Here is a 13,636-nt window from a genome sequence, read left to right as displayed (position 1 = left end):
GACAGCAATTATTCGCGCACCATACTTTCCCACAATGAACGTAGGCTTAGCTGCGGTCGTTGCCTCCACTGTAACTAACTGTAACCATGCTGCTGTGTTGTGGCTACAGAAACGGATTGGATTGGATGCTTTGGTTGGCCCGAGCACATAGTTGCAAGGCATTGAAGAGGCATCCGCTAAAAACCGGTTGAACGAAAGCCTATTGAAGAAATTCAAGTATATTTAAGGACTTCAAAATGCTATTTTTAAATTCCGGGTTTTTCAAGGACCGCTACGAAACCTGCCTAAGTTTACTTACAGCTGTAAACTCTAGAAATGCAATCACTCCTATATTTGGCGACATTGTACACAATATAAAAATAGCAACAACTCAAGGGCAAAACATAAAACTCTACTTGGCCACATAGGCCGCAGCGTGTGCGGACCAGAGCCGGACAGATGTCGACTCGATAGCCCAGTTCACCACATTCGTAGCAGGCTGGTATCGTACATTTGTACTCACGAACTGGGGCAAGCTTGCAGTTTTAGTGCACGAGACAGGGGACAGTGGAGCCCCCGAAAGTGAGCATGGCTACTTTGGTTGTTCCCATCTTGCGAATGACCACCATGCCACAGGGTTTTGGATTGAAATGATGTGTTTCGTGGGGTTGTCACAGTGCACAACCGTGAAACCAATCACCAGTCAGTTTGCCATGTCCACGCATCGAAATAAGTCCCCAACCAGAGGGGAGTTGAAAGTCTGTGAGCAGGCGTTGGACCACCTCTTGTTCTTACGTGCCGCACACTATGTTCTGTTCCCATTTCGGAAAGATAGTTAAAGTGTTTTCTGTTTCTTCATAGGAGTGTTGGAGAAGAGAGCACGATCTTCCCTTTCGGTGTGTTAAGAAGGGAGCCTGTAGCCGTGGCTCCACCCTTGGCTTGTTGACGATGGCTTCGCTGCATAACATGGAATGAGGCCTCTTGCAAAGGTGAAAGTGCTTCCTCTGGGGCCGCAAGATGACTTGCAGGAATGTTTGCGCACAATAGAGTCCTAGGGTCAAACAGGGCCTCGGAAACTTTTGCATCGAAGGTCCAGTCTTGCATGACGTGGTCACCAAACACTTCACAGATGTTGTTCAGCGTACAGCAGGCATGAATCAACAATGGAGTTGTATTTAGGTTGCACTCCATCCTCTTCATGAAGAACCTAAATCTTGCCTTCATTCTGCCTAATGCGTTCTCTCCACCACCCTTCTAGCCTTCGAAAGTGGTAATTTAACCTTTTCATGTCAGCCTCCAAATAGGAGCTGTGGCTGAAGGGTTTAAGTGAGCTGTGAGGGGACATGCTTGATCGCAAAGTATTAGTGGAGGCACAGCTGTTCCACTGATGACTACAGCTGGAGCCTGAAATGTTGGTCTTTCAATGAACTCTGCCAGCTGGGAGTGTTGTTAGATGTAGGCATCGTGGCAGCGCCCTGGCGAGCCAACGTTCACGTACCGAAAGCGGTACCAGTAATCTACCAAGGTGAGCAGCACAATGCTGCGCCTGTGAAAAAAAGAAACAGCATTAAAAGAATTCTTCACAAATCATGGACAAGCACAATGAGTTGTGAACTGAAGACTTTTGCATTAGCAAATTCATATTGTTGCAATGCTGCCTTTATGGCTGCAACATGCAAGCTCTACATAAGCCAAGTATGAGATAACTCACCAGCCTTTGTAGATGTAGTAGTCTGGTGCGCTTTCCTTCGGCGGCGACACGGGATAATGGCACCCGTCGAGTGCCCCTATGGCTTGCGGAAAATTGAAAACAGCACTGAACTCTCTAATGTGGTCACCCATTGCGTCTGTTTGGTTGGTTTGGTTTTGTGGGTTTTACGTCCCAAAGCGACTAAGGCTATGAGAGACGCCGTAGTGGAGGGCTCCGGGAATTTCGACCACCTGGGGTTCTTTAACGTGCACTGACATCGCACAGTACACGGGCCTCTAGAATTTCTCCTCCAAAGAAATTCTAGCCGCCGCGGCCGGGATCGAACCCGCGTCTTTTGGGTCAGCAGCCGAGCACCATAGCCACTGAGCCACCGCGGCGGCCCATTGCGTCTGTAGAGGGCACGTTGATCCACTTGTCCTCGAGTAGGCACACTACGGTGTCACAAAACTCCCGATAGATGGTGTTCACAGCAGATCACCCCAGGGTGAAAAGATTGGCCACAGACCTATCCTCCACCGAGGAGCACAGCTTGTACATAGCCACTGCAACGTGCTTCTCGACAGAGATGGCCAAGCACATATTCGTGTCAACGCCTTGCAGCAGGGGCCGCTCACCGAGGTGGGGGAGAGTGTCCCCGAACCAGCGTTCATTGTGACTGTACACGGTCGTCCACTTCCATCTTGAACACCGCTCACTGCAGCCAGCGCTCCGCGGGGCACCTGTGGAACTCGCGCGCAGACGCAGAGACGGCTGTAGGCGGGGCCTTGGCCGCGTCGTCTGCTACAGCGCGGCGGGTCCACTGATCTAGCGGAACCGCGCTAGCTTTGCGGCCACCTTGGCTCTTGCTATGCACAGCTATCAGTATTTTTCTTTCTTCGTTCCTTTTTGTGCCATTGTCTAGCAACAGCGAAGCCACGTCGGCTTAAAATAAGCATAACATATAATTATTTCCAAATTTGGGCCCAGCCACCCACGAATTGACCGTGCCCTACACGACGGTAACCTGCAAAATTAGCCTGGGCCATTGCTGCCAGAATTTCAACTTGGCCTTTTTAGACCAAAATCGATGTCGAACCATACATAACTCATGGTACCCAACTCGATGTTGACCTGCAAAATTAGCTGAGCCATTGCCAAAATTCGGCCTGGGCCGCAGCCCAAATTGGACCTTGGCCGATTTCGACTAAAATCGATGTCAAATGATGATTGACCGTGCCCCACATGATGATGACGTTAACATTTTCACCTAAACTCCTAGTCCAATCAAGTAAAGCCAAGTTAAGCCAGTGCTTTCGAACATCTAACCATGTTTAACCAAGTTAAAGAATAGATATTCTTTATTTTTTCCATGCGATCACGTAAGTAAAGGCTCTCGTCGGTACAAATTGCTGCGTGCTTGAGTCAAAGCTCTTTGCTGTGCTGGCATTCCCTCAAGTCAATTGCTTAGCTACTTCCTACCAATAAGCCAGAATATTCTCGCGACTGACACAATGATTTTTATCACTTCAAACTTAGGCACCCCAAAGTCGATGATAAAATACACGGCATACTAGAGATAGATGCAAAGCATGCATGCATGCTCTAGTAGGGCGCACCGGCTGCAATGTACTGCAATGAGGTAGTTCCAGAGAAAAATGTGGACATGTTTAATTTCACATCTGAGCAAACAATGACAAAAAATAAGAAAATAGAATAAATTGCAGTTCATAACTTGGCATTCAAGAATACAGCACAGAAGAATGAACAGAACAGTTTTCAACAGGCGGTATGCAAAAGACCAACACAGGCACATGTGTCTGGTCTTTTGGTCGCAGTCCTGTGCTCTTTTTCCAAGTTGAACAAATCAGCCAGTAGTCTCCTTGGATTTTAAGGATGTATGACAATGTAGAGAAGCACTGCGCAAGTCTGCTAGATGTCAGCAACACTTCTTTAACAACGAAATGCTATGTTGTAGGCACTACTATTCATCGTCTAGAAGCGGGTTGCGTCACCACCAGCTTCAATCACGGCCCTCATCCTTCCCGGAAGAGATGCATACAATGTGTGGCACAGCTCAGCGTTTGCCCTAAGGGCCTCCCAGTGCTCTCAAACTGCAGACCACAGGTTGTCTGCTGACAAGCCGTGCAGGTTCTGGGAGCACAATGCTGTTTTGATATTGCCCCACAAGTTTTCAATAATGTTCAGGTCCAGGGATTCTGGTGGCCATTTCAGCACGACGATTCCCCGCTGCTTTAGGAAAGAGGAAGCCAGCCTCGAGGTGTGGTTGGGAGCACGGTCCTGCTAGAAGATGAAATCTTGTTGCGGAAACGCTTCACCGACAAGGAACGGCAATGCGACGTCATCAAGGATGGAGCAGTAGCTCTCAGCCGTAAATCGGCCTAGTATCCTAACAAGGGGCCCGAGGCCATCTTTAGTGATTGCCCCCTTTGGATGTACCGAGGTGTGTACCTGTGAAAAAAAAAATGGAGAAGTACATTTGATTTCCTTCTTGCGGGCCGGGCTCTATTATTTTACTTTCCTTTTAGACAGCCCACCCTAACATATGTCAGCCTTGGTGACATTAAGAATAAGCACTGGAATGCGAACACTCATTTCACATTTCCATTCCCTCATAGGTGTCATAGTGTTAAAGGGACACTGGGGATCAAATGAAGCCGGCCTTTCTGAAGCGAATTGCGTTCCCATCAAAAGGACATAAGCAAACAAGGGAAGGGGAATGAGGGGCTCGTTATAAATATGAGAGAAGCCAACAGCCACAGAAACCAAGGAGCACAGGGGATTTTTTTAATTTATTTATTTGTGGTGTTGATCAAGTAAGAATATTACTGTCTTACTTAATCAATTAGCTTTAAGCGACAGTAATATTCTTACTTGATCAACACCACAAATAAATAAATAAAAAAAATCCCCTGTGCTCCTTGGTTTCTGTGGCTGTTGGCTTCTCTCATAACCAAAAATAGGTTTTTTAAACTTCAAAAAACCTAGCAACGAAATATTGACGCCAGCACTCGTACAGAGGAACGTGTCAAGCGAGAGAAGAAAGAAGTGCTGTTGGAGTGAATGCTTCAGGACTACGCCACTGCTGATGCCCCGCCGGTCTTCTTTCCTGATCATCTACGCACCTGCTGGTCACCTCTGCGATACGCGCGAACCGTCGCCAACGTGACAATATTGTCGTCGCCACTACAGTCCAATTTCGCAGTTATGCTACGTGCCATCTGCAGATTTTCTTGCGCGCATCTCGGAGGCCATACACTACACATGCATCCTCTGGAAAGCAAAGGTAATGGAGTCCTTTTCCCCGTTTACGTGAGGAGTTTCATGGATTTGCGGGAAAATTTTCCGGATGTACTACATATGGTTTTAGGTGACACCTACCCGAAAAGAGGCACTGGAATAGATTTTTTACTAAAAACGAAAAGTCATAGCATTGCTCTGTGTATCCGTTTAGCTGAAACAAATAATTATCGTGCTCTGTATCACTCGCACTATCTGCTCACAAAAGAAAGGAGTATTTTTGCATCATTTGCGCTGCTAACTTATAATGGTCGAAGAGTATTGAATTTACCTTGGGCATGGGATTTTGTTATGACTATTGAAGCACCAAGAGATGCTAAGTTTGTATTATTACACGTCAGCAATACATACCATCCTTTAATCTGTTTCCATTATATGAGACCCCTATAAATTAACATGTTAACATTATTTAAAGTGTTCAGAAAAAGCCCGTTAGTTTCAATATGTCACCGCGGTAGCTGTGATCTTTCGTAAACTTCCACGCTTGAATTGCTACACATCATTACTGCACAGTTACAGGACCATCACTCCACTCCAGAATACAAGGTGTTACAATAAACTTCAAAATAGCATCAGAGCTAACTAATCCCTCAAGATGTAATGGTTGCATTCGCACATATACAATTTTTAAGTTTGCAACCGCTGCTACATACCACGTGTTGACGGAACGCCAAACTCGTGTTCGTTGATCCCACCGTGTTGTGAATGTGGACTCATCGGTGAAGACCACACGCTTCCAGTCAGCTACAGACTAGTCAGCGTGATCTTCAGCGAACTGGAGCTGCTTCACCATGTTGTCCGCACGCATAAGTGGCTTCCTAACTGCCGTGCTGCTTTTCAGCCATGCCTCATAGAGGCGGCGCTTGATAGTCGTAGCTGAAACACGGTGAAGGCCAAGCTCAGCCTGCATTACGCGGACAGAAGAGGTTGGTTGTTCGGCTATGGCTGCCACAATATCCCTGTCTTTTTCTTTGGTAGTTACTCAGTGACGGGGCTGCCGAGAGGCATCTTGAATGCACCGTTGTCCCTGTATGCCTGAATAATTCGGTTGACAGTTGGAAGAGGACGGTTTGTCATAGCAGGAATTGCCCGCTGAGAATATTCTCTTAAAGATAAATCTATTATACGCCTTCGTTCTTCCTCCGGCACTCGAGGCATTATTAGTCACTTGCGAGCCAAGAAAGGAATGAAATAGTGCCGAGCATATGCAGCCCTCGTATCGCGTAGCGGCCAAATATGGAGAGAAGCTTCAAACCGCAGCTAAACGCAGATGATGTTTGCTTTTTTTGGCAGCTGACTCACACTCAGGAGTCAGTCGAGTCAGTCTTTCTTGGTAGCGTTTATATGACTGTTTCACAGCACTCAGCGTGTCGCGTTTCTCTGGAATGGTAGAGATGTTCTTGTCATACCTTTTCACATATGACTGTATGGCAATCCGTTCATGCTTCCTATAGACAGCTTACTGCACTTCTGTAGGATCCGGCGATTTTTGCTGAAATGCCTCTCCACATCGGCTTTGCCATGTGAAAGAGAAAGCAGGGCTTTTACAAGCTTCAGATGAAATCAGTGCAAATTCATTCATCAGAGCTGAGACGTCTGGAAGTTTCGAAACGCCACAGCTGAGCTTTCTTCTTCTGCACTGCTTAGGTCAAGACACCCGAGATCTTTTAACACACCATTGTCAAAGAGCAACCTTGAAAGTAGGTAACCCGCAGACTTAATAAAGAAATTACGTGCTCCCAGCCTAAATTTTTTCTTTTTTTCTGTTGACCAGTTCATGATGGAGCCCTCTGTGTCCACACCTATCTCAACAATTTCCTTCCAGTTTCCTGGACATTCAATGTCAAGAGATTTCAGCTCTTCCCCTGTCAGGTCACAGTACACATCACTCCACACGAAACGGCTGAGAACTTTCTTAGTCAGCTGTACCTACCATTTCTTTGTACAGAATGTGGAGTAGAGGTTCAGAGCGCTAGAGAAGTTTCAAGAATCCGACAAAAAGATCTGCGACATTGCTCAGAAAAACTGCCTTTGGGAAGAGGTCTGTCCTGCTGAGACTTTGTCGGAGGCACTTGTACATTGTTCCAGACAAGTGAGCCGTTTGCTGCACATATAATAGCGTGGACTTAAGTGCCAGATACTGCTCAATAAAGCACTCAACGGCAGGACCTAGGGTTAGCCCACGTGAATTTACATGACGAGGGAAGATGCTTTCTGGCAGACCAAGACGCTTTTGGTCTGTTTTGAGTACAGCACTTTGGACAGCAGGGTTTTTCAGGTAGTATTACACATCTAACAAAGTTGATTCCACATCGCTGCCAAACGCTTCAATTCCTTTTGCAAAACTGTTCTGAACTTAAGCTTTCTTTTCAAACTCTTCTTAACGTTAGGGCCATCACTGAAGAAGCTCAACTTATTCCTTTGAGGAAGGTCTTGGATGCCTTCCTTCACGTTTGCAAGTAAAACATCTGAGGTTGTACTCCCTAAGGGAAATGAATGCAAGTGCTTCACCACAACCTGCTTGCAAACTCCGGAAAAGTACCTAACTACAGTGTACAGATGTCGGCACCATTGTTCTTGCCTTGTTAAGTTCATCAACAACTGCTCTTTTAAAATATGACCCAAGGCCATCTGACGCTATATATGAGACTTTCTTTCTGCCACATTGAAATTCCTTTGCAACCTTTGAATCTGGAAACATTAGAGGGAAGAGCGACGTTGCAGTGTCCCCCCATGAATATATGGTATCCCAGAAACAGCCACACCTAGAACAAAGAAAGTCTGCACCAATGTGACACGATCTGCTTCAGATATATCCGGTCTTGCGAGAAAGCGTGATGTCAACAGAGCTTGTGCAGCAGCAGGCTTCTTCAAATCTCCCAGCTCATTCCTGTGTTGCTTGCAAGCTTAAACATGGTACTTATTAGAAACATGCCACTTCACAGCATTTACGCCATGCTGTGAGCAGTTTAACTTTGTTACAGACAATGCAAGTGACCTCCTCTTCTTCTGGTCCTTCTCAGCAGCTCACAGCAATACAGTCACCATTGGCATCCTCTTCATTTAGCACCTGGGCCTTAAACTTGCTTTTTCGCCCTGAAATAAATAATGAAAAAAATTTTTTGTTCAGACTACAAACAATTGACAACTGCTGGCTCAAATTGTGAAATACAAATAGATATACACCTGTAAGCTTACTTCATGTCAAATCCAATACGCGCCAAAGACCTTTAAACTGATGTCTGAATCTGAAGTCACACTGTATCAGCCGCCTGCTACTGGCGAACTACACGCTCCATCAGTGCCTATTTAGCCTCGTTTGAAAGCCCATGCTTTCATTTTTGCTTTCTTTTATGCAATCGCGAGCAACACGCAACATAAAAAATGCACAAAAATTGTATGCAACGTGCAATTTTATTGCGATTTAAACCAAATGAACAATGCAGTTGTTTTCAATCTGCTAAAGTAAAGGCCTGCACCTGCCACCTTGCACTTTGTCGCGATTTGGGTGATGTGTCCCCGACTGCCGAAGGGGAACGCTTTCGCGTGCAGGTTCGTACAAGGAAACAAACAAAACAAAATGAAGCCATGCTTATACTTTAAATGAAAGGAGCCAATAAAAAAAACGAAAACACCAAGAAAAACACACTCAATATGCATACAATACTACAGATAAAAGGAAAGAGTTCACCAGATACAGAGCATCCCAGGTGAAGCAGGAATGCCTTGCAGCCAGCAAGGACACGGGTTGATGACTTGAGATGCGTCGCTGGCGTTGCGTCGAAGGAAGCTGTGGTAGAGAGCCAGGAAGTGAGGTGGAACACAGGAAGACGCCGCTGGAGTCATCAGCCGACCCAGGAACTTGGCAGCAGCAGGAAAAGCATAGCCAAGTCCCGTCGACGGCGTCCCGAAACACCGTAGGCTTATGCAGCCCACCCAGGGAAGCCCCGGCAGCACGGACCCTCAATCCATCGGCTGCCACTTTCCAACTTGAAAGGGACACAGTAGGCCTGCGTCGGTGATCCAAGTGAAGTCTCTGGCAGGACGGACCCAACATCCGACGGCTGCGACCTCCATGCTCGAATGACCAGACTACCGCTGCAGTGTCTTCCTTCACACCTCAGTTTTCCGACACGTCGGCCCTCCGCTTCTTGTGCCCGCCTCGCACACACCATTCGCACGTGCACATGCACAGCACTCCGCTGTCGAAGCATCACGTTAAAAAATCCCTCGACGATTCCGTGTGCACATCACACACTTGCACTTGTGGAAGTGTTCTAATCCTAGTGTCGTTGTGTGGTTCGCCGTGTTCACTGGTGCGAGAAAGGTCTTGGTGTCTGCGTTATTTCAGTCGGAAACAGAGTCAGGACAGAAAGCATGCTCGTTATGCTGTCCATGCTGCCAACACTGCCAACACTGGTCATCCGTTAGTACCTTCAGTCAATGCACAGTTTTTTAGTAGCAATCTCTGGGGACAATGCACTAGTAGGGTCCAATCAGCTTGCACCTCCAGTCAGCTTGTATTGCACCACTTGTATCACCTTTTGTGAACACCTATTCACGAAGGAAATACAGCCTTTTTTGAAGCTGAGCACAGTCAGTAATCTGGGTTCCCTAAGTCAATCCTAAGTAGCTTGGCAGTAGGTGACAGGATGCTGCCTTTCCAGACAATTCTAGCAAGCAATGACCGTAACAGGCGATCTAGAGCAGGAGCAATGAAGGACAGCATGAGCTTGTCTGTCTGAAATTCAGCCAGAAATGGCTAGAGTTCCTCAGCAATTGACAGCATAAAAGCCAATTTCACAGGCAGCTTGGTTTGGTTTATTAGGGTTTAACGTCCCAAAGCAACTCAGGCTATGAGGGACGTCGGAAATTTCAACCACCTGGGGTTCTTTAACGTGCACTGACATCGCACAGTACCCGGGCCTCTAGAATTTCCCCTCCATCAAAATTCGACCGCCGTGGTCAGGATCGAACCCACGTCTTTTGGGTTAGCAGCCGAACACCGTAATCACTGAGCCACTGCGGCGGGTATTTCACAGGCAGCATCCTGTCACCTACTGCCTTTTCAACAGTGCTGAAGCTAGCACATGCTGGAGTCTTTTTTGCTTCCTTTGAGCATTCCGCATATTTCATCAAGTTTGGAATAACATCAAGCGCTCTCGAGTCATCTTACTGGGCAGAACTTCAACGGGAACACAATACACCTCGTGTAGTGAATGTAGTCTGCGCGATGTGCTGGCACACACTTGAACGGATTATAGGTCCCACGAAGAAATGCTACCAGATCCCACAGAGTGGCCAATTTTAAATGCACCATTGACAACGTGGAGTCCACAGCTTCCAATGTCCAGGACCAACTTCAAGTTGGCGTTAGGCCCGTCCATTGACACTTGTAGTATCTTCATTTGGTTAGTGCCTTCTGTGGCTTTCCTAAAAGCAACAGCCAAATCTTCTGTGCAGGTGTGCCCCAAAAACACTAAGTTGGGTAGCGCGTTTTCATGGTGGCATCAGTTTGGTCCCAGTACCTGATCAGTACATCCATCTGTTCTTTCTGAGTGACTTTGTTGAGCGACTCATCACACGCAACCACCACATAAGGCACGCTAGACAGGCTTGACAGCAACTTCTCTTGAAAGTATGGACCAATACCATGACAAATGGTGTATTCCACTTTGTCTTTTCCAAGCTGCATTTTGGTGGCGATCTCACGTGAGGAACAGCAAAGGAAAGAGCGAGGCAGAGGCTGCCGCTGATCTAAAAGATCCATCGGTCATTGCCGTGTTCAAGCACCACATGATCTCGGCCTTTGCAACTTCGTTCTTCAATTGAAAGCTACCCACTAACGTCTGCAGAGAAGGGCTCAGTGCTTCTGTGGCGGCAGTTGGAAGCATCGCTGCAGCGCTATCATCACTAGAGCTACCTCCAAACGAGATGTCAGCTGCTGCCACGGAAGGCGAGCCCGCATTTGTCGCAGTCTCGAAAAATGAGACGACTCGGGTCTGGGAAACGCTTTGCAGAGATTTCATAACAGCTTGATGTTTCTTACTCTCAACATGACTAGTAATCGCCCTCTTACCCATGTTGCTCAGGGAGAACTCTGATAGCCTCTGCCTCACCTGTTCGAGAGGCTTTCTGTTGCTGCGCAGTTTTCAAATGGAAAGGCACTGACATTGTCCAGCATCCATAAATTAGACAATCATCAGCAATGTGGCACATGATGGGTACATTGTACACCAGAAACTTTGGTCCATATAGCTTTCCAGATTGTTGTGCAAAATATTGCAGCAAGTCTGAAGCAAACCTGTTCATTTCTGTGCAAAGGTTGGCACTGAGGAGAATTCGAACAGCCACATGCAGACATAGAGAGTGCTTGTAGCGGTCATCTTTTTGGCTAATCCCTTAACAGTACAGGACCAGTGTAAAGAAGAAAGGACCGAAATTCCACTACCTTCCATCGATCCAGTTCATCCAGGGTTTTAGGCTGGCGAGCAAATTTCAGGCTAGTCAGGCAGGCTAGTTTCCTCAAGTTTTGCACTCGGAATGCTACGCTGCTGTGCACTGAGGCGATAAGGTAGCGGTCCAGACACCTAAGTCTGCAGCAACTTCCGGACGACTCCCAAACACACCGTGTGCATGTAGTGCAACGGAAAGTGTTTGATCATGTTCACACGTAGCTCAAGCAGCGGACTTGTGGCGTGGTGTGATGGCCTGCTTCAGCCATTCTGCGGAAAAAGTCATCTGTGCGGCTTACAAAAGCAGCACACACTGGAAATGTTTGTCTCCGCTCAATCCTTTCACCTTTCTGAGTGCAGCGATCGCATCCATAATAGCCAGTATGTTCCTTTACGCACTTGACATAAAAGTGTGCCGGGCATCGCATATTACAGCAGCGAGAGCTGCTGTATGTAAGCGCATGAGCTGTCATGTTGAAACATCTTACGCGCAGGGTCAGCAAAGATATTAGTGCAAAGCAAAAAGCATTCTTACGCGCACAAATATTGCTTTCCAGGCATCTTTGCAAGCCTGCAACTTATGCGTTCAAAAACACGTTGTCTTCTTGTAGTTCCTGGGTGCGAGATTTCCAGTAATCTCTTTGTTTTCCGAGCTCGCCTTCTTGCAGCTCCTGGGCACGTCCTTTCCAGGCTTTTTTCTGCTTTTTCATTTTTATTAGCTCGCTCTTGGCACATAGGTCATCACTGTCTGATGATGAGCTCAAAGATGAATAGATGAAACTGCATTATGTAATGTTTAGGAGAGGTTTTGATGTCAGTATTTTTTTTTGTAATCCAAAGCGCTAAGTTCTAAAGAAACACAGCCACCCTTACCTGAGCTCCAGGTTTCTGCAGAGACTGTGCTTTTTTGTGCGCGACTTCAAGATTTTTTTTTAAATCTCCACATAAATAAAGAACTTTCTTCGTGTCGCCTTTGTTGTTCTTTTGTCTCTGAAAGAATAGGAAAGCACGGAAAACAATTTGAATGCGGCAATCCCGAAAGTTGCCATAAAAGGAAAACAGATAGTTGTGGCAACCTTTCAATCAGTCCTTTTTTTTTTGCTTGCGACTCCTCATCATCATCTGTTCCTTCTTGCAATGAATCGCGCATCTTTGGGATTATTACCCTCTCTGCCCGCATTTTGTCGTGGGCGTAGTTTTCACTCTCTGTAAGAAATGAGAATTTATGGATTGGCACTATAACATTAGAGAGTGCTGACACATACCTGCCAGCAACAAAACTTGAGTGTTGTGCAGTCCGCTGTTTGTGTCGTCAACTGGGTCCCGCCAGTAAGCAGAATATATGGCGCGGTTGTCGTAGTCACTATTGTTTTTTGGTGCGAAGTCCTCAATGTCATGCACAGAAATCACGTGCAGGCGATTGTCGCGGTCACTAAGAAAACGCACAACGGCGAACATGGCGCCCAGTACTGCACAAAGAAGGAAGTCTTGAAAAATCGCACAACGTGCACCAGACAGTACAAGCGTGCAACCACGCTACTCCCGAAAGCACAATTACAGCCCATAGTGGCCAGTGGGCCCGACTGGCCCACCATCTGATTAAAATTTTCTGTCAAGAAGTTACTTTTGCTTAGAAGAGCTAGCTTTTTATGACGCGCTACCATTTTCTGACACTTCATTTTTGAAGGCTTCCAGCTAGATTTTTGGTGCAAGTAGTGCATATGTCTCACTGGCCTTACAGGCACTAACATGCCAGCATTTTGAAAGCAGAACTTGGAGAAGTTCACTTAATTAATTGCCAATGAAGTCTGCCTAAAAAAAATTAAAAACGCAGCTCTTTTTTTTTTCTGTGGACTACATGCACGCATCACAAAACCAAAATGAAAGATACAATGGCGCAGACAAACACACACACGGGAAGGCCGAGAAAGACAAGGGCACGCGGCCCATCTAGCCCATCTACAAGTTTTGCTAAAATGAAAGATGCCACTCAAATTTCTTACACTGCACTGCTCCGATTCAGCTCCCTCGGCCACTTGCGGTACCGAATCCTGTGACCCGGAACTCGCTGCAAGGCGTGCGCGCTTGCGCTCCAGTACGTTTTCCTTGCCTGATAGCCATCCGCGACGCACAAATTCATGCGCAGCAACATCCTACCCGCTCCCATAACAAAAAGCACTACGGCCATGTTTCC

General features: G+C 46.7%; 1 long non-coding RNA gene and 1 pseudogene across 1 annotated transcript; both read right to left on the bottom strand.

The window, feature by feature from the left end:
* Positions 1-10,088: 10,088 nt before the first annotated feature.
* On the bottom strand, positions 10,089-11,139 carry LOC149367874 (uncharacterized; annotated as a pseudogene).
* Positions 11,140-12,525: 1,386 nt separating this feature from the next.
* On the bottom strand, positions 12,526-13,229 carry LOC149367873 (uncharacterized). Its single transcript, XR_016285194.1, has 2 exons — positions 12,708-13,229; positions 12,526-12,648 (listed from the first exon to the last, which is right to left on the bottom strand). It is a non-coding gene; the product is annotated as an uncharacterized LOC149367873 (long non-coding RNA).
* Positions 13,230-13,636: the final 407 nt, after the last annotated feature.

This window comes from Amblyomma mixtum, chromosome 1 (genome assembly GCF_055824585.1).
Source record: "Amblyomma mixtum isolate Tamu chromosome 1, ASM5582458v1, whole genome shotgun sequence".
Taxonomy (NCBI): Eukaryota; Metazoa; Arthropoda; class Arachnida; order Ixodida; family Ixodidae; genus Amblyomma; species Amblyomma mixtum.
This window is presented reverse-complemented; position numbering and strand designations above follow the sequence as displayed.